This window comes from Myotis myotis, unplaced genomic scaffold (genome assembly GCF_014108235.1).
Source record: "Myotis myotis isolate mMyoMyo1 unplaced genomic scaffold, mMyoMyo1.p scaffold_m19_p_4, whole genome shotgun sequence".
NCBI classification, from domain to species: domain Eukaryota; kingdom Metazoa; phylum Chordata; class Mammalia; order Chiroptera; family Vespertilionidae; genus Myotis; species Myotis myotis.
The window spans coordinates 106,043,007-106,068,635 of record NW_023416346.1 but is presented as its reverse complement, the minus strand read 5'-3'; the positions used below and the strand labels follow the sequence as shown (position 1 = coordinate 106,068,635).

Sequence of the window (25,629 nt, the reverse complement as noted above, 5' to 3'; positions counted from 1 at the left end):
ATACCACCGATAAGGGTTTAATTTCCAACATTTACAGGGATCTCATGAAACTTAACAAAAGGAAGATAAACAATCCAATAAAAAAATGGGCAACGGACCTAGATAGACACTTTTCGAAAGAGGACATACAGAAGGCCGAAAGACATATGAAAACCTGCTCAAAGTCACTAATTATACGAGAGATGCAAATCAAAACGACAATGCGTTATCATCTCACACCTGTCAGAATGGCTATCATCAACAAATCAACAAACAACAAGTGTTGGAGAGGATGTGGAGAAAAAGGAACCCTTCTGCACTGCTGGTGGGAATGCAGACTGGTGCAGCCACTGTGGAGAACAGTATGGAGCTACCTCAGAAGACTAAAAATGGAACTCTCATTTGACCCAGTGATCCCACTACTAGGAATATATCCCAAGAAACCAGAAATGCCAATCAGAAAGGATATATGCACCCCTATGTTCATAGCAGCACAATTCACCATAGCTAAGATTTGGAAACAGCCAAAGTGCCCATCAGCAGATGAGTGGATTAGAAAACTGTGGTACATATACACAATGGAATACTATGCTGCGGTAAAAAAAAAGGAACTCTTGCCTTTTGCAACAGCATGGATGGAACTGGAGAGCATTATGCTAAGTGAAATAAGCCAGTCAGAGAAAGATAAATACCACATGATCTCACTCATTTGTGGATTATAGAGAACAACATAGACTGATGAAAAGGGACAGACCCAAAGACTGAGAAACAGCAATCAGGCTATCAATCCCCAGAAGGAAAGTAGGGGAGGGCGGGGGTAAGGGGAAGAGATCAACGGAAGGACTTGTATACATGTATATAAGCCATACCAATGGACATGGACAACAGGGGGATGGGAGCATGAGTTTGTGTGTGGGAGGGAGGTTGGGGGTTAATGGGGGGGATGAGGACACATTTGTAATACCTTAACTAATAATAAAAAAAAAAAGAAGAATATCACTATCCCAAGCAATCAGTGGGATCTTTATTAATCCTTACCCTCCATCTCACAGATAGTTAGCATGGAAGAGCAAGGTCACTGTCACCTAACCTAATCCTGCATCTGCCCTTCTTTCCTGAGAGGTCCCGTGCTTGGGCACATGGTTTTGTGTGTCTTCTAGTTCTTGGTCACTTTCTTACCAATAATTTATGGGACTAGGTTGAGACAAGCCTCAAAGAGTGTGGCAGAATGAAGCCCAAATCAGTAATGAGCAGATGGCAAGAGCCAAGACAGATGGAAAACCAAAACCAAATTTTCAGGGACAGAATATAGTGTTTGATTAATTTAACAAAAAATATATATATTAGGGGAGAGAGTGCCTATTTTCCTCTTACACTGTGTTTTTCTCTCATTCTTTCTCACACACATTCTTATTAAATTTAAAGCTCGGAAAACATGCAAAGAAGGCAAAATATTTGTCATATTTGTCTCTTATATTTTCTTCTATAAAATATTGCAATGGCTACTGTTTTTCTCTCAAATCTTATACCTCCCCTCCCCTTTAGGCAATCACGGTCCAGATTTGGTTGAATAGATTCTTGGAACTCACAATGTTTATGTATTCAATAAATAAAATATCACTTTATATAGTAAAAAAAAAAAGAAAGTACTGAGTCCTGTTAGAAATTGTACTTAATGTTACAAGGTCTGATGTTGCTCTCAGAATCACTAGGTGACTATAGGATGACAAAATTTCTGTTAGTAATCCAATATAGCAATTGAAGCTGTTGGGGCCAAGGAAACCTAGCTATTATTACCCTTTTAGATCTTCTGGCTGATTAAATAATTTAGACAATATATAGAAGATTAACAGGGAAAAAATCAAAAATTTACTATGCATCTGCAGGTCACTCAGGTAAACTTGAAAATTCCCAAAGCAGTGAGGCAACATTAAGTATATATGACATTTTGGACAAAGGGGAAAAAAGAGGAATGGGTATTACATTTCAGAAATGAGAATGGGTGATTTACAGGTAGTTGCGGAAGAGTGGAACACATGAAACAGGCAAATTCTTGCTCAGCAACTCAAAAACAAAGGGGCACCTGGCAATCTAGAAAACATGCTTGGAGTCTTCCTGACAAAAGCTAGGATGAAAATGCTTCAGGTGATTATGCCAAGGTTCCCTTTCTGAAGTAGGTTTTTTTCCTATCTGAATCTCTTTAAGAAAAAGGGGAAGTAAAAAACTTTCTGAGTTTGTCAGGTTTTAATTTATTTCAGTTAGAAATAATCTATAAGCCATGGTAGCACATTCAGGGGACACTCACTCCCAACCCCCACAAGCAAAGGGTCCAAAAGATTCACATAGAAGGCACTTCCTTGCAGCCATGATCTACTGAAGAAGATACTGTCACTGAGGTGTGAGAAAATGTTAATCAGTGAAAAAAGTTAACAATAGTGTTAATACTAAAAGGGTTTAAGCACATTCAGTGCAATGAGTAAGAGCAACCACTAGCAGGCATTACAAAGCAGGTATCAATTTATTAAATGGAAAATATTGAAGCTAGACCACCAACTTACACCATACAAAAAAATAAACTCAAAATGGATAAATGACTTAAACAGAACACCATAAAAATCTTGGAAGAATCCATAGGCAGCAAAATATCAGACATATGTAATAGAAATATCTTTATAGACACAGCTCCTAGGGCAATGGAGACTAAGGAGAAAATCAACAAATAGGACTACATCAAAATAAAAAGCTTCTGCACAGCAAAAGAAACCATCAACAAAACCACAAGAAAGCCCACTGCATGGGAGAACATATTTGCCAATGTTATATCTGATAAGGCCTAATCTCCAAAATTTATAGGGAACTCATGCATCTTAACAAAAGGAAGATAAACAATCCAATCAAAAAATAGTCTAAGGACTTAAATAGACACATTTTGAAAGTGGGCATACAGAAGGCCGGGAGGCATATGAAAACATGCTCAAAGTCACTAATCATCCAAGAGATGCAAATCAAAAAGACAATGAGATCCCATCTCACACCTGTCAGAATGGCTATAATCAACAAATTGATAAATAACCAGTGCTGGTGGGGATGTGGAGAAAAAGGAACACTTGTGCACTGGTGGTGGAAATGCAGGCTGGTGCAGCCACTGTGGAAAACAGTATGGAGTTTCCTCAAAAAATTAAAAATGGAACTCCCATTTGACCCAGTAATCCCACTTCTAGGAATATATCCCAAGAAACCAGAAACACCAATCAGAAAGGACATATGCACCCCTATGTTCATAGCAGCACAATTTACCATAGCTAAGATTTGGAAACAGCCTCAGTGCCCATCAGCAGATGAGTGGATTAAAAAACTGTGGTACATCTACACAATGGAATACTACACTGCTGTAAAAAAGAAAGAACTCTTAACATTTACAACAGCATGGATGGACCTAGAGAGCATTATGCTAAGTGAAATAAGGCAGTTGGAGAAAGATAAATATCACATGATCTCACTCATTTGTGGAATATAATGAACAACATAAACTGATGAACAAAAATAGATCCAGAGACAGAGAAGCATCAAACAGACCATCAAACTTCAGAGGGAAGACTGGGGCGGGGGTGTTAAGAGATCAACCAAAGGACTTGTATGCATGCATATAAGCATAACCAATGGACACAGACACTAAGGGTATGAGGGCCTGTGCGGGGGTGTGGGGATGGCAGGGGAGAGGTCACTGTGGGAAAAAGGGAGACATATGTAATACTATATGTAATACTTTAAACAATAAAGCATTTAAAAAAATAAAATAAATGGAAAATATATTTTTTTATTTTATCACTTAGAATAAATCACCACATGTTTTAAAAATTTTCAAACAGAATGGATATATTCTTTTTTTTTAATGTGGCTCTCAGCAACCATCTGTGGTTATGAAAGTGAGAAGGCTAAAAAGGGCTAATTCAAGTATAACCCTGATATTTGGGGGCTAGCAATTGGAATTCATGCCAGCAAGTTCAGTGTGCATTCTTGATGACCTATAATTAGGTCATTGCCTCCATCCCAGAAACTGGTCTTGTAAGGACTTGTCAGGAACAATGAACTTCCCTGGGGGAGGGCGGGGAGCCATTATCACGGGCGCCAGGACAGATAATCAACACCGGGGGTCTTCCTGCAGGGCCATGAAGGGGGGAAGGGGGGAGAGGGCATATCTGCAGAACAAAAACCCTGAAGGTTATAAAAAGTGAAGCCTTCCAGGTGCTGCTTCACTCTGATCTGGGAATTATTCCCGGAGTCCGCCGGTGTAATTAAAACAGTGTCTTTCCACTTCTTCAGAGCGTCGCTTGGTTTTTCTGGCGTCTTCTCCAACAAAAGGACATTTCTCCAAACTGTGATTGACTACCTAATACCTTGTGCTCTGGGGCAAGTGCACAGAAAGCCCAGGTCTAAGACATTTCAGTCAGTTTTCATCTCTGCTGCCAGATCAAATGCTGATTTTATCGTACAGTCCCCATTCATTCATCTCCCATGACTCTTCCAGGCTGGTATTTTAACAATTAATGTTGCTTTCACACAATAAATAGTTTAATATAACTGCAGATCTATGAACTATTCTTTGACATTCCAAAGTATGTTTTTTCAGACCTACTCCCCAACCCTTCTCTTCAAGAGACATCTTCCAAGCTTCATCATCAAAATTGATCATCTCCATTCTCTAGATTTCTTTAGTGTTTATCATTTATAACACTTGCTTTAGAGACCTAACAAATATACAGCTCTGAATGACACTTAGCTGTTACCTATGTATGGTTAATTCCCTTACTGAATTTCGAAGAGCAAGGACCATGTATTCAGTTATTTTGCATCTATCTCCGCAACTTGAAGTGTTATTCAAAATAAATCCAAAATCAGTAATTTTGATGCAAATAAAAGGAATTTTAGAGACAGGAAAGGAGTTAGGAAAAAGGGGGGTCCATGGGAGAGGAATGGATATGTGAGGGGCAGAGAGCCACCAGAATTCTTATCTTAAATACACAGAGGATAGAGGAATGTTACAAGTTAAGGGGAAGAGGAGACATACATTCACAGAGGATAGAGGAATGTTATAAGTTAAGAAGGAGAGGAAGAGTGGGCACCGGGTGGGCTGCTTTGAGCTTTGAAACTGATATCATGCAGAAAAGTAGCCAATTAGGAGAGCATGGGGGACATAAATTAAGGAAGGATCCAATTAGAAAGAGGAACGTTCAGACAAAGAGCTTCCAGCATTTATAAACCGGTAGACAAAGAGATTCAAAAAACTATATTTTTTTCCCATTTAGAGAGAGAGCAGATTTTTCCCAGTTGGGGACACCTGCCCAGGGGAAGTCTGTGTACGCTTGCAATAAACTTCTACACGGTTGCTTAAAAATCTTTCAGTCCGCAAATTTTATTCTTCAAACTTTGTAGGACAAGAACGCACAGGGAGAGTCTGCTCGCCCCGATTCCATGTAACACAAAGATTGCAGTGGATTAAGTGGAAGGTACACTGACACTCTCCCAGGCCCAAACTGGAATTATAACTAAAATATAGAAAAAGCATCCTGAATAATCAACTGAAGACTAGTTGGAGAGAACCCTGATGACCAAGGATGGAAAGTGGAAACCACATAGAGACTGGTAGGAAGTACGGTGGTGAGAAAGGGCTGGCCCAGTTCCCACAGGCAGCAGATGAAGTCCTGGAGAGATATCTCAGCTGTGGAGGTTCCCACTGAGAATTCTGGGGTCTAATCCCAAGCTGGACTCCCCACCCCAGGGCACCAGAACTGAGAAAGGTGCCCACATAATATCTGGCTGTGAAAAGCAGTGAGGTTTCTGTCAGGGAGAGAGGGCTGGAAACACAGGCACCCTCTTAAAGGAAGAACACACAAATTCTGTATACAGTCACTCACCTTGGGCTCCAGCTGTGTGAGGAGAATCCACAGTAGGGGGCTCTGAGGATGGAACTTGGAAAGCAGCCACCCTGGTTTTCTGTGCTGAGTCATTTCCTCACACTGTAGAGGACAGCTTTCTCCAGCAGACCTTTACCAACAAGGCAGCTTTGCCCCACTCTATGGAGTACAGCCTGAGGTTCATTAAGAGACTGAGAATAACAACCAGCCTGCAGGCTTTGCCTAATCTGTTTCTGGAATTCGGCTAGGAAAAGCAGATCTCAGTGCACATCTTGATCCTTTCCAAACGCACCCAGCCCCAGCAGAGGGAGTCACAAGCTGTGGATTGCTGATAGCTCCAAACAGGGTTCTCAGGGCCAGTCACAAACAGCATCTGATGTTGTCCTGCAACAGAGACCCTCCAAAAAGACTGGAAGTCCTAACAGATCTACCTAATACATAGAAACAAACCCAGGTTGCGGGCTCTATTAATGTTTCTCATGGATGTTTCTATCCCTCTCCTTTATCTCATTCTAAAGTGAATAAAAACATATTTTTAAATAAATAAATAAATAAAAGACTGTTGATGCAATTGTTTCTGTTTATAATAGTCACCTTCTGTAGTCTGTTCCCTTCTTTTTTCACACATTTCTTTGTCTTCTATGACACTTCTTCTGTTCCCTCCCTAGTTCTACTACTTTGTCTTTTCTTTTCTGCTCCTTCATAGAATTATCCTCTCCAACATTTTCATTCTCACTCTTTCTATTTATCCTAGTATCTTTCCTTGGCCTTTATCAAATGATTCCCAAACCTATCTCAATAACTTCAACCTCACTCCCACCTTTCAAAATGTTCTCTGTATCTATAACTCTGTTTCTCTTCTGCTTATTCATTTATTTTGTTTTTTGGATTTCACATATAAGTGAAATCTTATGGTATTTGTCTTTTTCTGTCTGACTTATTTCACTCAGCACAATACCCTCTAGGTCCATGTTGTTGCAGATAGAGTATTGCTATCCTATATAATAAAGAGCTAATATGCTAATGGTCATGATGCCCTCATGCCATAATGACTAATCAACAGGAGGCTGCATGCGCGGCAGGTGCGAGTGGGCGGGGCCACATGTGCGGGTGGGCGGGGACTTGATGCTGCATCCCCCGCCAGTGGGGCTTGACAAGGGTGGGGTCAGCTGGGTCTGGGTCTTGCCCAATGGGGGTTGGGCCAGCAGGGTCTGGGTCTCTTCCCTTTTAATGTGCATGAATTTCATGCACTGGGCCAGTAGTACTTTTATACATCTGGTAGCACAGAAGGTTTTCTTACATCAGCATCACCACAAACATGTTAGTAATGCATTGTGTAAAACATTACAATGGCTAGAACATCATGAGATAGGAATTTTCCAGCTCCATTATAATCTTATGGGACCACTGTTTTAAGTGCAGTCCGTTGTTGACTACATTATGTCGTGCACACCTGCATTCTATTTTTCAGGTAAACATTTCATCTTGGGGTTTTATTTTTCTGATAGGGTGTTTGGGGACAGAGATAAACTTACTCATCTTTCTAGGCCCTGCAGGACCTTGCATACTTCCTCATATAGAGAAGATTTTATTGTTTTATATTATAAAAATATATTAGAAGAGTGGATGACAAATACCTTATACTTCAAAAGGAAAATAAAAGGGTTTTTTGTCAGAAGGAAGAGTTGGGGGGGGGGAATTAGAAGGCATAGGGATAGACCAACCATCAGTTGGTCTGCCAAACCAAAAGTACAGCTAAAACAATTTTACCAATGTATATTTAAGGCAAGTGAGAGATGATGAGAGAATGATGTAGCAACAATGGGTTTGTTAGATGTAGGTAATGCTTGGTTCCTTATAACACACTTGTGACCTGAGTTCCTGAGTCTTCAACCATTCAATTTGTTCCTTCTGAGCAGTCATATCTTGGCACACAGCTCTGATCCCAGCTGTGTATGAGCAAAAAAAATACATTTCAGTCTTAAAATTTTCTACTGAAAAGGATTTTTCTATAGTACTTTGTCCCCTGTGGCCTTTGGGAAATGTAAGTAGTGGCTTCAAGCATCCACTTTTCTTTTCAAGTACCATGTGGTCTCAGTTCATTTAATGAGTACCAATGCACACCTTATTTCAAAGAAACATTAAAATCTCCTACAAAAAATAAAACAAAAGAAAAAATTCTCCTATAGTTACCGTAATAAGAAAAAATAATAATTCCCCCTCCTGCCATAAAATTTGGAACATGACCATGGGTTAAAGGAAATTATCAGCAACAAAACCACTAGTAATTAGTGGGCTGACTGAGATAAGGAAAGAGTGTGAGGGTGGGGTGGCAGAGGGAGGGGGAGAATGCTGCCACATCCGGGGGAAAAGTGGTTCTCAAGGTTTAATGTGCACAGTAATGCAATGGTAAATTTGTTAAATAGGAGATTAGCAGGTAATAAGCCCAGAAATTCTAATTAAGGCCATCCTGAGTAAAGCCTCAGAACTGCATTTTAACAAGCATTCTCAGGTGATTATATGCCTGAAGTCTGTGGTGTCTATTTTGAGTTAAATTACTGTAGGTTCTGGCTTTGCAGTAATTTTCACATCAGCACCTCCTAAGGCCAACAGTCATATTTAAATAATATAAAACATCCTATTTACATGAAGATACATCTTATGCTAATTTTTAAGATGAACTCTACTGAATATACTGATGCCATATATTAAAAAGTTTATTTGCTTATTCTAAATCACCATCAGTAATTTCTCTAAAGCAGTGGTTCTCAACTTCTCAACTTTGGCTGCACATTAAAATCACCTGGGAATCTTTTGAAAATCCTGATTTCTGGGCCTCATCCTCCGGACATTCTGTTTCTTTGTTACTAATGTTGTGGCCCCACCCCATAACAAAGAAACAGAATTTCTGGAGGATGAGGCCCAGAAATCAGGATTTTAAAAAGATTTCCATGTGATTCTAATGTGCAGCCAAGGTTGAGAACCACTGCAAAGGTTCTGATACCATTGTAATAATCTGGTTATTATTTAACAGGAACGAATTAAAGGGAAAACTAGATAATATAGGCATGCCATTTATACAGCTTTGCTAGATAGCTGCAATTTAACATTCTCCAAGTCTGTTCCACACAGATCTCTGGGGGAAGGGACTGGACAATAGACACATGCCCAGTAAGTCATACCAGGGAGCAAGTCAGTAGCCAGAACAGGTGTGGCCACTTCAAGGGCATAAAACCTGAGTATTTAAACTCCTGGACAGAGGAGTCTCTCAGTGTCTGTCTGTCTGTCTGTCTCTCTCTCTCTCTCTCTCTCTCTCTCTCTCTCTCTCTCTCTCTCTCTCTCTCTCTCTTCCCCTCCCTCTCCCTCTCTCTGGTGCATGCTTGCACTGGGCTCCAGGCTCTCCTGTTGCACGGATGCGCTCCCCTGAACTCACATGGCTCATGGGCATGTGACTAGCTTGACACTCTGCCAGACCCAGCTCCACCATGGAAAGGACACTCTGGATACTGGCCCTGCTTTTTGTTTTGCTGGAGCCCCAGCTGCCCCTTTTCCAAGACTGGATTGAGGGACATGGAAGTTTGGAACCCAAGGAATGTACCTCCATGCAAATGAAGTCTTTTGCTAACATCTCATTCTCCTGTGGGGGCTTCTGAAAATGCTTATTTCAGCAGTACCCCAAGAACCCCATTCCCATGAGTGAGGAAGGAATTTGATTCTCTGGCAACAGTGCTATGTGGTTATACTCTAAAATGAACAAAAGATATAGATGTATTTACAGACTTTATTTGGAACCTTTTACTTTATGTCATTGGAACTATATTTAGTTTTTGACCATGAAGAAATGCTCATAAGTAACCAATTTTAATGTCATTAAATAACTTTTTTGTTATTGTTGTTAATCCTCACTGGAGGATACTTTTCCACCGATTTTTAGAAAGAGTGGAAGGGAGAGAGTGAGGGAGAGGGAGAGAGAGAGAGAGAGAGAGAGAGAGAAACATCGATGTGAGAGAGGCACCTGGATTGTTTGTCTCCCACACACGCCCAACCAGGGCTGGGGATTGAGCCTACAACGGAGGTACGTGCCCTTGATCAGATTTGAACGCAGGACCCTTCAGTCTGTGGGCCGATGTTCTATCCTCTGAGCCAAACTTCCCGGGGCTTAAATAACATTTTTAAATGTCCACTGAAACAATTCTGAGCTAAGTAATCATTTTATTTTGGAGTACAATCCATGGTGTCTCCAACTGTCATCTTGCCAACATACCTGAACTCTAATTAGTACATAGTTAAATGTATTTTAATAACACATTTATTGAAATTGATATGAAAATGTAACTGCAACAGTTTTTGCCTGTGAATAAATTTTATCTAATATATACTACATGGCCTATGTCAAAATAAAGCATTGAAAAGAGAAGAGAGAGACTGAGATTTGTTCCAACTATAAAGAAAAGGTCTGAGTTATTTGATTTCTATCTCTAGATCGGAAACTATAAATGTACCTATACATATTTTTCTGCAAAATCTGTGATGAATCAATTTTTGTGAGGGCGGTCATATTTTAAGTGCACAGGGAGGCTGTCAATGGCTCCAGTAAAGATAATAGTCATTCTAATTTTATAATTGTTAGTTCATTTTATATATAAATCCACAATTTACATATCAACCATTGTTAAAATTAAGCTAAAGCTAGATAAATCTTTTTGTAATATTATTCTGTATTTCCTGCCATTTATAGATATTCTTAACAATGATAAATCATAATTTCATCATGGTGATGCCATCTTCCAAATTTGCCTTTCTGGATCCCTGAAAGGTCATATGGCTTAATATACCATGTGCCATGTCAAATTTTATTCCAGTACCTCCTCATCAAAGATACTGGGCTTGTGCAGTACCTTGCCAAATAAAGTCGACTTATTTGATGTTTGTTATCTTCGTAGTATTTTTTAAAGGAGAAATACCCAGGATATGACATTGTTCTTTGACATTTTTTATATTATTTTTTTACTGAGGTAAAATTCACCTATTATGGAATTCATTATTTTAATGATTTCAAAGTGCATGCTTCAATGGTTTTAGTACATTCAAAATGTTGTGCAACCATCATCACCATCCAATTTAAGAATATTTTCATCACCCAAACATGGCAAACAATAGTCATTAATAACAGTCATTCCCCATTCGGATCCCTCCCCTCAGCTCTGTATAATGATTAATCTGTATTCTGTATCTATGAATTTCCTATTATGGGCATTTCATGTAAATTAAATAATAAATTGTGTCCTTTGGTTTTTGGAATTCTTTTTAAAAAATGTATTTGTATTGATATTTATAGAGAGAAGAAGGAAGAGGGAGAGAGAGAGATAGAAACATCAATGAGAGAGAACATCAATCTGCTGCCTCCTGTATGTCCCCTACTGGGGATCAAACCCGCAACCTGGGCATGTGCCCTGACCAGGAATGGAACTAGCAATCTATTGTGCATGGGATAACACTCAACCAACTGAGCCACACTGGCCAGGGTGGTATTTCATTTTTTTGTGGCTAAGTAGTATTCCATTGTATATACATATCACATCTTCTTTATCCAATGATCTATTGAAGGCACTGTGATTGTTTCCATGTCAAAATTTTTTAGGTAAATACCCAGAAGAGGGATTGAGGGGTTATATAACTATATTTTTAATTTTTTTTGGAAACTTCCATACTGCTTTCCATAGTGTCTATACCAGTTTACATTCCCACCAGCAGTGAATGAGGATTCCCTTTTCCCCACAGCCTCTGATAGCTTTTTCTTGGACTCTTGGATTTTCATTTATATAAGATCATGTCCTTTACAAATAGTTTCACTTTTTAATTCCCAATTTGAATGGCTTTTATTTCTCTTTCTTGCTTCATTTCCCTGCCTCCAACTTCCAGTACAATGCTGAATACAAATGGCAAGAGTGGGTACCTTGTCTTGATTCTAATATTAGAGAAGAAACTTACTATTTTTATTATTTAGTATATTATTAGCTGTGGGGTTTTTATAGATGCTTTTATCCATTTGAGGATGTTCCTTTCTATTCCCATTTTCTTATTTTTTTAATCAATAAAGGATATTGGATTTTGTCAAATATTTCTTCTGCATCAACTGGAAAGATCCTTCTGTCTTCATTTTATTAATGAGGTGTATTAAATTGATTGATTTTCACATGTTAGCCCACCTTTGTATTCTAGGGAAAATCCTGCTTGATCATGGCATTCAATCCTTTTAATATGCTACTAGATTCAGTTCACTAGTATCATGTTGAGGATGTTTGCATCTATATTCTTAGGGGATATTGGTTTGTAGGCTCTTTTATGGTGTCTTTGTCTGGCTTTTGTAATACTAGCCTCTTAGAGTTATGAAGCAACTACTCCACTATTTTTTAGAAGATTTTGGGAAGGATTGGTGTTAGTTCTTCTTTAAATGTTTGATAGAATTGACTAGTAAATTCTATCTGATCTACCTGATAATGGGCTTTTCTTTGATGGAAATTATTTAAGTGCTGATTTAATCTCTTTGCTTATTACTGGTTTATTTATATTCAGTTAGTTCAGATTACAAGTCTCTTCAGTAGAGAGATGGATCCTTAGATCTCCTGACTACTCTGTATTTCATGACATCATGATGACAAGTTTTTAAATATACTTTAAAAATGTTTTGTAAAAAGACAAGGAAAAAAGATATTTACTTCTCAATTGTTAATAAAAATCTCTACATTTACTTAGACTATTTAGATAATTTGCTTTACTCTGCAGTATTATCTTGAATAGTTTTATTTTGACCAGAAGGAAATGATTAACAGCCAGTTTGTAACCTTTCTTTTAAATTTGGGGGTGCCTGGGGGCTTGACATTTGATTGGAGCCTGTCTGCACCAATGACTCAAATAATTTATAAGAGTATGCCAAATTCAAGTTAATTGAGAATCCAGTTGAGGATTGTGTGCTGGACCAAGTACCCATACCTTATTGTCATGGTTGTTATTGAGTAATGGATAAATAATTGTTACCCTGAGTGTGATATCCTATCTAATAAAAGAGTAATATGCAAATTAACCATCACTCCATCACAAAGATGGTAGCACCCATAGCCACAAGATGGCGGTGCCCAGTCCCCTCAACCCTGCCAGAGTCCCCGGTCCTGTCAGCCCCGCTGGGGGGGGGGGGGAGGGGAGGCAAGTGGCGTGCGCTGGAGACCCCGGTCCTGTCAGCCCCGCCGGGGGGGCAGCTGGAGTCCCCAGTCCTTTTGGTTTCTGTAGCCCTTGGACTGGAAGTGGAAGCCGAGAGCACAGGGAGCACCAGGAATTCTGGAAATCGTAGTTCTGGTGGTGGCCCCTGGACCAGAAGCAGAAGCCGAGAGCATTGGGATCACCAGCAATGTTGGGGATTGTGGTTCTGGTGGCGCATGCATTGTGCAATCTCCTAGACCCGTGGTCAGCAAACTGCGGCTCGCGAGCCACATGCGGCTCTTTGGCCCCTTGAGTGTGGCTCTTCCACAAAATACTATGTGCGGGCGCATGTACAGTGCGATTGGAACTTCGTGGCCCATGTGCAGAAGTCGGTTTTCAGCCTGGGCGAGTCTATTTTGAAGAAGTACTGTTGATATTTGGCTCTGTTGACTAATGAGCTTGCTGATCACTGTCCTAGACACTCGAGGGAAGTGAGCCTAGAGCAAGTTACTGTTGCGGGTGCGGGATGGAGGGAAAGCAAAGGTGAGAGACATAAGTAAAGTCAGGGTGTTGAGGAAAAATTAAAAGGAAGATATTCTACAACTTCTAGGAAATCTCCACCAATGGAGCAAATTAAAAAAAAGGCCTCTATTTTTCTGTGAACACCAAACCAGACTGGGCTTGGGTCTCACACAATTCGCTCATATGATTGCAAAGACAGACAAACTTCACCCTTTTATGTACCCAGGCAGATGCAATGCACAACATGCACTTTTTCATGGAAAAGGACTTAACAGCACCATTTGCTATACACCCTTTGGTAAGTCACCGTTTGGTGGCCATTGTGTTAGTTACTTGCCATAATCAAGAGTATAAATTAAAATTTTTCTCTCTCAATGAAAGCAGGTCCTTACAGCTTGGAGCAAGGCAACTATCTATAATAATAAACGTGTAATATGAGGGGCAATCAGGCAGGCAGGCGAGTGGTTAGAGGTGATCAGGCAGACAGGCAGATTGGTTAGGGGTGATTAGACAGGCAGGCATAGGTAATTAGGGGCAATCAGGCAGGCAGGCAAGAGTTTAGGGGTGATGAAGCAGGCAAGCAAAGTGGTTAGGGGCAATCAAGCAGGCTGGCAGGCAAGCGGTTAGGAGCCTGCGGTCCCAGATTGTGAGAGGATGCGAGCAGGAATGAAGGACTGCCCCTCCACTCATGAATTTCGTACACCGAGCCTCTAGTATAAGAATAAAAACTGAAAAGATCTCAGACTTAAAGGAATACCTGGATTTAAATGATCTATGCCCACTTAGTCCCATCTCTTGTGATTATTTCTGACTTGAGTATGAAGTGAATTGGGACATAATAAGCTATGCCTTGAGTCACACATACTCCACTTTCAGTTGAGCATTCTGTGTGGTTTCCTAACCCAAATTTTAGTACCATAAGTCACTTAATATGCATTCAATAGCACAAAGTTTGTCAATTTTGGTAAGTAAAACAAGATTCAATATAATTTTATTTATTTATTTGTTAATCCTTACCCAACGATATTTTTCCATTGATTTTTCAAGAGAGTGGAAGAGAGGGGGAGAGAGAGAGACATCTATGTGAGAGAGACACATTGATTGGTTGCTTCTAGCATGCACCCCTACCAAGGCTGGGGATTGAGCATACAACCAAGGTATATGGCTTGACTGGAATCAAACCCAGGACCCTTCAGTCCTTGGGCTAATGATCTATCCACTGAGCCAAACTGGCTAGGGTGATATAATTTTAAATAGTAAGAAAAAGCATTATTATAATCTATATATAATATCTATATATATCTATATAGCTATATAAAAGCCTAAGCGACTGTTCGACAGGTCGACTGGTCACTAGGACATACACTGACAACCAGGGGGCAGACGCTCAATGAAGAAGCTGCCCCCTGGTGGTCAGTGCACTCCCACAGTGGGAGCACTGCTCAGCTGACTGAGGGTCACCAGACACAGGGCTAATGGCTGGCTGCCACAGCCCAGAGACCGCAGCAGAGCAGCAGCAAGCCTACTGAAAAGCAGTGGCGGCAGGTGCAGCAGGGCCAGGACGAACAGGAGCGGCAGGCAGGAATGGCAGGAGGCATTGGATTGCTGCTTTTGGCCCTATCCCCGCAGACCATGCCAAGGGACACCACTGTGCTCCGGGCCTCTAGTATATAATCCTATCTAATAATAGACAAACATGGTAATTAACCGTACCACTGACACGCTTCCCATTGGCTAATCAGGGCGACATGAAAATTAACTGCCAACCAAGATGGCGGCCGGCAGCCAGGCAGCTGAAGCGAACAGGAGGCTTGCTTGCTCCAGTGAAGGAGGAAACCAAGGTTCCCCGCCTGCAGCTGCTGGGCTCTGAGCTTGCACTCTAAGAAATAAGTTGCAATTATAGAAGCTAAACAAACCCCATGCTTTCAGCCAGCCTCTGAGCTGCAGTTGCAACAGTGTTTCAATTATAGAAGCCAAAAAAAGCCCAGATACCTGCTTTCAGCAGCCGAGGTTTCAGAGCTGGAGCCGAGCCTCAGAGCTAAAGCCAGCTCTCAGCTCCAGTGACAGCCATAGAAGGTAAATAAATCCCAGAATAAAAAAAAAAAGAAAGAAAAAAAAGAGAGGTTGGGAGCTTCAGTCACCTGCCAGCCTGAAAATGGCCCTCAGCCCCTCAACCAGACTGGCCAGGCACCCCAGTGGGGACCCCCACCCTGAAGGGGGTGTGACCAGCTGCAAACAGCCATCATCCCCTCATCCAGGCTGGCCAGGCACCCAAGCGGGACTCCCACCCTTATCCAGGACACCCTTCAGGGCAAACCAGCTGTCCCCCACCCGTGCACCAGGCCTCTATCCTATAAAGTAAAAGGGTAATATGCCTCCCCGCACTGGGATCAGCAGAGCCGTGAGGCCTCCTGGCACCAAGATCAGTGGAGCCCCGAGAACTTCTGGCACCAGGATCAGTGGAGCAGCGAGACCCCACTGCCTCTGTGTCAAGCGGAGCCGCGAGGCCTCCCAGCACTGGGATCAGAGGAGCCGCGAGGCCTCCTGGTCCCTGGAACAGCATGACAGGGGGCAGCACCCAAACCCCCTGAACGCCCAGCAGCTCTGTGAGTGACAGGGGGCGGGGCCACAACCTCCCTATCTGCCCTGCTCTGTTCATGACAGGGGAAGGTGCCCCAACCCCCTGATCAGCCCTGCTCTGTGCCTGATAGGGGGGAGCTCCCCAACCCCCTGATCGGCCCTGCTCTGTGGGTGACAGGGGGTGGCACCCCAACCCCCTCATCTGCCCTGCTCTGTGCGTGACAGGGGGCTGTGCCCCAACTCCCCTATCGGTCCTACTCTGTGCGTGATGGGGGGAGCTCCCCAACCCCCTGATCCGCCCTGCTCTGTGTGTGACAGGGTACGAAGCCCCAACCCCCCTGATGGGCCCTACTCTGTGTGTGATAGGGGATGGCGCTGCAACCTCCCCATCGACCCTGCCTTGAGTGTGACAGGAGGCGGCGTCCCAACCCCCCAATCAGCCCTACCCTGAGCATGACCGGGGTGGTGGCATCGCAACCTCCCGATTCGCCCTGCTCTGTGCATGACAGGGGGCGGCGCCCCAACTCCCCAATCAGCCCTGCTCTGAGACCGACCGGGGACTGCACCTAGGGATTGGGCCTGCCCTCTGCGACCCAAGAGCAGGCCTAAGCCAGCAGGTCATTATCTCCCAAGGGGTCCCAGACTGTGAGAGGTCACAAGTGGGGCTGAGGGACACTCCCCCCCCCCCAGTGCACACGTTTTTGTGCACAGGCCCTCTAGTCCTATATAATAAGAGAGGGATATGTTAATTAGCCCGGATATGCTAATTAGTCACTACCAGTCAGGCACAGTCCAGGAGCAGCCGGATGGGTATCTTGAACAGGCATGCCGCACCACCTGGCCTAGGAGCAGCCCCTGGCGGAAGTGGCCACCTGCGAGGCTGTCATGATCCTGTGCTCCCGGTTGCTGGATGCCAGATGGAAACGCTGGAACTTCAGCAAACAGGCCACCGAGGTCCTAAATGAGTATTTCTATTCCCACCTTAGTAACCGTATCTCAGTGAGGAGGCTAAGGAGGAACTTGCCATCACCGTCTCTCAGATCTCCAACTGGTTTTGCAACAAGCAGATTCGCTATAAGAAAAATATCTGAAAGTTTCAAGAGGAGGCAAACATCTATGCTGTCAAGACCACCGTGTCTGTCACCCAGGGGACCCACAGCCGCACCAGCTCCCCGATACCCCCTTCCTCCACAGGCTCTGGCGGCTCTTTCAATCTTTCAGGATCTGGAGACATGTTTCTGGGGATGCCCGGTCTCAACGGAGATTCCTACCCTGCTTCCCAGATGGAATCACTCCGACACTCGATGGGCCCAGGGGGCCACAGAGATAACCTCAGGGGACGCCAGATGGACAGCCCTAGGGACATGAGGGCAAATGGCGCTGGCAGGAGGCCATGAGCCCGTCCTCAGTGATGTCCCCAACAGAAGGACCAGGGAGTGTTCATTCTGACACTTCCCACTGATCTCACCCCTCAGGGCCACAGGGTGGGGGCTCATGAGGTGACTCTTGATGAGAGGACAAAGGCATCCCAGACACAGGAGAAGCAAAAGATGGAGAAGGGCAAATGCGGTCGCCCTACCCTAGCTGACTCAGTGCTGGGGTTGCTGACTACATGGCAAAAAGAAGGGGATCCCCTAAGGGGAAGGTGGGGTCTGTCTCCTCTTTTCTCCCTTCTTTTCAATCTTTTTCTCTCCCCATTTCTTACACAGAAACACACCCAGAACCCTATCTTTCAGATCCTCTCTCTCTCATAGACACATACACAACTATTCTGTTTCTCTCTCTCATAGATACATACACAACCATTGTTTCTCTATAGACACATATACATTCTCTCTCTCTCAGACACATATATGACTATTCTGTTTCTCTCTCTCTCTCTTTCTCTGGTTTCACCCATTCTCTCTCAACCACCCCTTATCTTCTCTGGGATCTGTGGAGATGCCAGACTTGCTCTACCTACCAGAGATGCCAAAAATGAGGACACAACTTCTGGACAGATGACCAGCCCATGCCCCCAGGCTTCCCACCCCTCCCCCTGCAGATGGCTTTATTACCTCATATACAGCTCATCTTAAACCAATAGAATTTTTCAGTGGGAAAAAAAGAAGGGAAGAAGGGAGGGAAGAACTTTATAAAGGTGTTAGTAGAGAGCAGAATTAAAGAAGGAAAGGAGCTGTAGGAGCTATAATGAAAATTAAGTATAGTTGTGTACTGGGGACAGATTTTAAAAGTAGGAGTCAGAAAAGAAAAAAGATAAATGATAGTGAATAATTAGGCAGGTAGATAGATAGATATGAAAACAGTGGAAGTAAATAGAGAAGAGTGTATGGGAAAGGTAGCATGAGAGAGAAAGAGGGAGGGAAGAAAAGTTTTAAAGGGGAGCCAGTAGAGCTTGAAATGGGGGAGGGAGCAGAGCAGGTCTGAGGGAGGAAGTGAAGAAAAAAATTAAGGTGGGAAGAAAGGAGAGGGGGAGGGAGGGCAGGGATAAAGATAAAGGAAAGAAGGAATGTGGGGAGGGAGGGAGGGTAGAAGAAAGATGGGAAGAAGGATGATGGAACAGAAGTAGGAAATAAGGAGGAAAAAAAAGTTTATAAATGATGAGTCAGTAGAAAAAGTGTTACATAAAGGAGAGAGAAAAATTGTGTGAGAGGGAGAAGCCAATAAAGAAGTCAAATACAATTGTGTGTGAAGGGGATGAAGTTAAAAAAGAAAGTTAATAGGGGTGACCAGGCTGGCAGGGGAGGGCAGCTAGGGGGATCAGGCAGGCAGGCAGAGTGGTTAGGGCAGGCAAGCAGGTGAGCAGTTAGGAGCCAGAGTCTCAGATTGTGAGATCAGGATCAGGCCTAAACTGGCACTTGGACATCCCCCAAGGACTCCCAGATTGGAGAGGGTGCAGGTCAGGCTGAGGGCCCCCCCCAACCCATGCACGAATTTTGTGAACCGGGCTGCTAGTATAATATAATCCTATCTAATAAAAGAGAAACATGGTAATTAGCGTACAACCGCTACTCTTCCCATTGGCTAATCAGGGCAATATGCAAATTAACTGCCAGCCAAGATGGCGGCCGGCAGCCAGGCAGCTTAAAGCGAACATGAGGCTTGCTTGCTTCAGTGACGGAGGACTCCAACGTTCCCCACCTGCCGCTGCAGGCCTCTGAGCTGCAACTCTAAGCAACTATGTGACAAATATAGAAGCTAAACAAAACCACAGAAACCTGCTTTAGTCGGCCGGTCTTCAGCCAGCAGGATCACAACATTCTTTCAAATACAGAAGGTAAACAAAGGCCAGAAACCTGCATGCAGCTGCGGAGGCCTAAGAGCTGGAGCCAAGCCTCAAAGCTAAAGCTGGCCCAGAATAAAAAAAGAAAAAAAGAAAAAAAGGATCGGTTGGGAGCTTCAGTCACACGCCAGCCTGAAAACAGCCCTCAGCCCCTCACCCAGACTGGCCAGGCAACGCAGTGGGGACCCCCACCCTGAAGGGTGTGTGACCAGCTGCAAACAGCCATCATCCCCTCATCCAGGCTGGCCAGGCACCCCAGTGGGGACCCCCACCCTGATCCAGGACACCCTTCAGGGAAAACCAGCTGTCCCCCACCCGTGCACCAGGCCTCTATCCTATATAGTAAAAGGGTAATATGCCTCCCAGCACCGGGATCAGCGGAGCCTTGAGGCCTCCCGGCACTGGGATCAGTGTGACAGGAGGCAGCGCCCAAAACCCCTGATCGCCCTGCGGCTCTGTGTGTGACAGGGGGTGGGGCCACAACCTCCCTATCGGCCCTGCTCTGTTCGTGACAGTTGAAGGTACCCCAACCCCCTGATCAGCCCTGCTCTGTGCCTGATAGGGGGGAGGTCCCCAACCCACTGATCGCCCTGCGGCTCTGTGTGTGACAGGGTGCGGCACCCCAACCCCCCCCACGGGCCCTACTCTGTGTGTGATGGTGTAGAGCCATAACCTCCCCATCGGCCCTGCCCTGAGTGTGACAGGGTGTGGCGCCCCAACCCCCTGATCTGCCCTGCTCTGTGTGACAGGGGATGGTGCCCCAACTCCCCTATCGGTCCTACTCTGTGAGTGACAGGGGGCAGCACCCAACGCCCTGATTGGCCCTGCTCTGTGCGTGACAGGGGGTGGCGCCGCAACCTCCCCATCGACCCTGCCTTGAGTGTGACAGGGGGCGGTGCCCCAACCCCCCAATGGCCCTACCCTGAGCGTGACTGAGGGTGGCATCGCAACCTCCCGATCTGCCCTGCTCTATGCATGACAGGGGGCAGCGCCCCAACTCCCCAATCGGCCCTGCTCTGAGCCCGACCAGGGGCTGCACCTAGGGATTGGGCCTGCCCTCTACCACCCGGGAGCAGGCCTAAGCCAGCAGGTCGTTATCTCCCGAGGGGTCCCAGACTGCGAGAGGGCACAGGCCGGGCTGAGGGACCCCTCCTCTCCGCCGAATGCACAAATTTTTGTACACCGGGCCTCTAGTCTAATCTAATAAAGCGGAAATATGCTAATTGACCCTCATGCCATCACAAAGATGGCAGCACCCACAGCCAATAAGGAGGGAATATGCTAATTCCCCTCCCTCAAATATGGTGGCACCCACACCCAATAAGGAGGGAATATGTTAATTGACTGCCCCACCCTCAAAGATGGCAACACCCACGGCCAATAAGGAGGGAATATGCTAATTACTGCCACACCCTGAAACATGGTGGCGCCCACAGCCACAAGATTGTGGCACCCAGTCCCATCAGCCCCGCTGGGTTGGCAGGCACATGGCAAGGCCGGGCCTGGCACAGGCCTGGCCACTCCATGCGACTGCCTCTGGAGTCCCCCAGTCCCCTCAACCCCCCAGCCACCCAGGGCCACCCAAGGCTCAGGTAACCAGGGCTGGCTGAGGCTTGTGCTGCCGGCAGTGGCACCAGAGGTGTGATGAGTGTCACCCTCTTGTACCAGCCTGGTAGCCCCTAACTGCCCTCCCCTGCAAGCCTGGTCCTCCCCAACTGCCCTCCCCTGCTGGCCTGGTCACCCAGAACTGCCCTCCTCTGCTGGCCTGATTGCCCACAACTGCCCTCCCCTGCTGGCCATCTTGTGGCTGTGAGCACCACCATCTTTGAGCGTGGGGCAGCAATTATCATATTCCCTCCTTATTGGTTGTGGGCATCTCCATTTTGAGGGCGAGGTAGTCAATTAGCATATTCCCTCCTTATTGGCTGTGGATGCTGCCATCTTTGCAATGGCATGAGGGTCAATTAGCATGTTCCCTTTTTATTAGATAGCATATGCATAATCCATGGAGATGGGTAATAGGGTGGTGAAGACCTGGGGTGGAGGGCAATTGGGGTTGGGCAGAGGGTGGTAAAAGAGGGAAAATGGGAGACATCTCTAATACTATCAACAATTACAAATATATAATAAATAAATAAATAAATAAAAACATAAATTGAGACATTCTATAGAGGTTTCTCATGGAAATTTACTATCGAAACTACCAAATGCTAAACTGTGTTGACAATCTTACCTAATAATAGACAGACATGTAAATTGACCGTACCTTCACTACACTAACCAGCCAATCAGGAGAGTATGCAAATTAACCCAATGAAAATGGCGGTTAATTTGCATACGTAGGCTCCAAGTGGTGGAGTGAAGCCTGACAGCTCCGGGGCCGGAGCAGTGAAGCCTGACGGAAGCCCTGTGTGTTTATGTCTCCCATCAGGCCCCAGCTGCCTCAAGCCCCGCCACCTTGGTGCTGGGGCTGCTGGGGGCCGGATTGGAGACACAAACATGCAGGGGAACCTGGCACCCAGCAGCCCTAAGCCCCGCTGAGGCAGTGCTGGGGCTGCTGGGGGCTTGATCGGAGACACAAACCAACAGGCCCGTCACCCAGCAGGCCCAAGGCCACTACCTTGGTGCTGGGGCTTCTGGGGGCTGGATCAGAGACACAAACATGCAGGCCTGGCACCCAGCAGCCCCAATCCCCGCCATCACGGTGCTGGGGCTGCTTGGGGCAGAATCAGAGACACAAACCTGCAGGCCTGGCACCCAGCAGCCCTAATCCACGCCATCATGGTGCTGGGGCTGCTTGGGGCCTGATAGAAGACACAAACACGCAGGGGGGCCCTGTACCCAGTAGCCCCAAGGCCCACCACCTCAGAGCTGGGCCTGCTGGGGGGATCAGAGACTCAAACCCGAAGGACTGGCACCCAGCAGACCCAAGCCCTGTCACCATGGCGCTGGGGCTGGTGGGGCCGGATCAGAGACACAAACCTGCAGACCTGGCACCCAGAAGCCCTAATCCCCGCCATCATGGTGCTGGGGCTGCTGGGCGCAGGATTGGAGACACAAACCCGCAAAGGGGGGCCAGCACCCAGCAGCCTCAAGGCCCACCATCTCGGCACTGGGGCTGCTGAGGGCAGGATCAGAGACATAAACCCTGTGAGCCCTGCACAGGCCCGGTGCTCCGCTCCAGGCGAAGTGCTTTCCCTCCGACCCCGCTCTCCCTGGGAGTCCAGCATGGAGGGCACTCTCCCTGGGAACCTGGAAATCCACCTCTGGGGCGACTGCGCAGCAGCCACGCCTGGCGAGCCACGGAGAGGGTGATCTACCCATGCAGATGTGTACACTGGCGGAGGCCACGCAGCTGCCATAGTTGAAGTCATCCTTGATGTAGGAGTGGGGGTAGTGGGGATCAGAGTGGGCCAGGTTGGCAACGGAACCCCAGCTCCCCACAGAATGACTAGAGCACAGGGTCCTCAGTCACTTCTTGAGCAGCAGTCAGCCCCGATGGGGGATCAAACCCGAAACCTAAGTAGGTGCCCTGGCAGAATGGAGCCCAAACCTTTGCTGTAGCAGAGGAGCTCCGACCCACAGTAGGGGCCAGGGCAGCCAGAGGGGTTTTGTTGAGGGGCCTAACAGGCAGCCCACAGCACAGTGGGTTAGAACCTCCTCCTGATACAGCAAGGTTGTGGGTTAGATCCTGGTCAGGGCACAGACAAGAAGCAACCAAAGGAAGTATAATAAGCGGAACAATACACTGGTGTTTCTCTCCCTCCCTTCCTCTCTCTAAAATAATCAATCAATAAAAATTAAAATAAAATAAAAAACCCTCTGGCTTGCAGAGTTGCTAAAACAGTTAGAAAGTGAAGCCCCATTCCTTCCCGCTCATTCAACAAATACTTCATATGCTCCTTCAATAATCACACTGGGGATGGGTACTTATTGGTTTGTTTTGATTAATCCTCACCTGAGGACATTTTTGCATTGATTTTTTGTTTTTCAGAGAGTGGAAGGGAGGGAGAAAGAAAGAAACTAATGTGAGAAACATCAATTGGTTGCCTCTTGCTGAATCCCCAACCAGGTCCTGGATTGAGCCTGCAACCCAGGTACGTGCCCTTGATTGGAATCCAACCCGGTACCCTTCAGTCCACCTGCAGAAGCACTATCCGCTCAACCAAATCAGCATTTTTTTTCTTTTTAAGTCCTCCCCTAAGGATATGATTTTTCATTGATTATAGAGAGAGAGGAAGGGAGAGAGAAAATTCCCCAAGCATTCTGACAGGGATGGAACCCACAACCTGTGTATGTGCCCTCACCTGGAATCGAACCCATTACCCTTTGGTGCGTGGGAGGGCACTCTAACTACTGATCCACACTGACCAGGACCTGGAGGTACACTTAAAAATTTTTTTCAGGTCTTCCCTGGCCAGGTGGCTCAATTGGTCAGAGTCTCAACCTGTACACCAAAGGATTTCCTGTTGGATTCTAGGTTAGGGCACATACTTAGGTTTAGATTAGATCCCAAGGGGTCAGCAGGTGCAGAGGTAGCCTACTGGTATTTCTCTGTCACATGGATGTTTCTCTCTCTAAAAATCAATTTTAAAAACATCCTCAGGTGAGAATTAAATATATATATATATATTAAAAAATTTTCAGATCTAAAATTTTATTTGGTTCTTTTTTAAATTTTATTTTTCGTTTACAGTTCACATTCAATATCCTATCCTATATAATAAAACCCTCATATGCAAATTGACCAAATGGTGGAATGACTGATGGCTATGAACTGACCACCAAGGGGCAGACGCTCAATGCAGGAGCTGCCCCCTGGTAGTCAGTGTGTTTCCACAGGGGGAGTGCCACTCAGCCAGAAGCAGGGCTCACAGCTGGCTAGTGCAGTGGCGGTGGCGGGAGCCTTCGTGGCAGCACTAAGGAGCAGCAAGCCAAGCGGTGGGAAGCAGCAAGTAGGTGGGTTGTAAGGAGGGAGGGGTCCTGGACTGCGAGAGGGCACAGGCTGGGCTAAGGGACCCCCTACCCATCCCCAGTGCATGAATATCGTGCACCGGGCCTCTAGTTTTTTTATATTCAATAACAGAAGTCAAAATAACTTAACTTGGGATAGAGAGGCAAACATAAGAACAATTTTCATTGTTATTCAAAGTTTCTTTAGATTCTATTACCAGAACTTTACTAACCTGTACAGAAACTTCGTACAAATTTTTTAAATGTGCCTCCCCTTCTATCTTTAAAGGCATAGTCATGGGTATACATGGTTTTAGCTGATGGTATCTTTGTGCAAAGAAAAATTCATCTGTTCCTTTAGGCCAGTGGTTCTCAACCTTCCTAATGCCGCGACCCTTTAATACAGTTCATCATGTTGTGGGGACCCCCAACCATAAAATTATTTTCGTTGCTACTTCATAACTAGAATTTTGCTACTGTTATGAATCGTAATGTAAATATCTGAGATGCAGGATGTATTTTAATTATTACAAATTGAACATAATTAAAGCATAGTGATTAATCACAAAAACAATATGTAATTATATATGTGTTTTCCAATGGTCTTATGCAACCCCTGTGAAAGGGTTGTTCTATCCCCAAAGGGGTCGCGACCCACAGGTTGAGAACCGCTTCTCTAGGCAGACACAACTTTGAATAGTTTATTGACTTAGCAAGTAGCATTTTGACTGGATATCAACATTTATTACCTCTGTTGTGATTGAATTATATACTGATAAATAACAGTTATATCCATTCAGCATTTGAACATTATAGCTTATATCTTCACAGAGCAAATGAAAATATGTAACCCAGTGGCCATCATTTAAACAGTATTTGCAATTTTCCTGTTTCATTAACATTGAACAAGGAGAATAAAACTGACTCCCCACATATCCCTGTGAATAAGGTTTTAGTTGCAACCTCCCTTATTCACATAAACCTCTCTCCCTTACTCTTCCCATGTCTCATGCTCTATCACACTTGTCCTAAATTCTCTTCAGTTTCATGAATTAATTTTTAGTGTAATGTCAAAATTATCTTCTCCTATATCATGGTCTTTCAGTTATAAACAGAACAAAATATCATCAGACTTCTCTCCCATATATGTACCATACACATAGAAACAGTTGTAGATACATTCCCTTTTAGAGGTATCAT

General features: G+C 44.9%; 1 pseudogene; it reads left to right on the top strand.

The window, feature by feature from the left end:
• The first annotated feature begins 13,857 nt into the window (after positions 1-13,857).
• LOC118653557 lies at positions 13,858-17,655 on the top strand (annotated as a pseudogene).
• Positions 17,656-25,629: the final 7,974 nt, after the last annotated feature.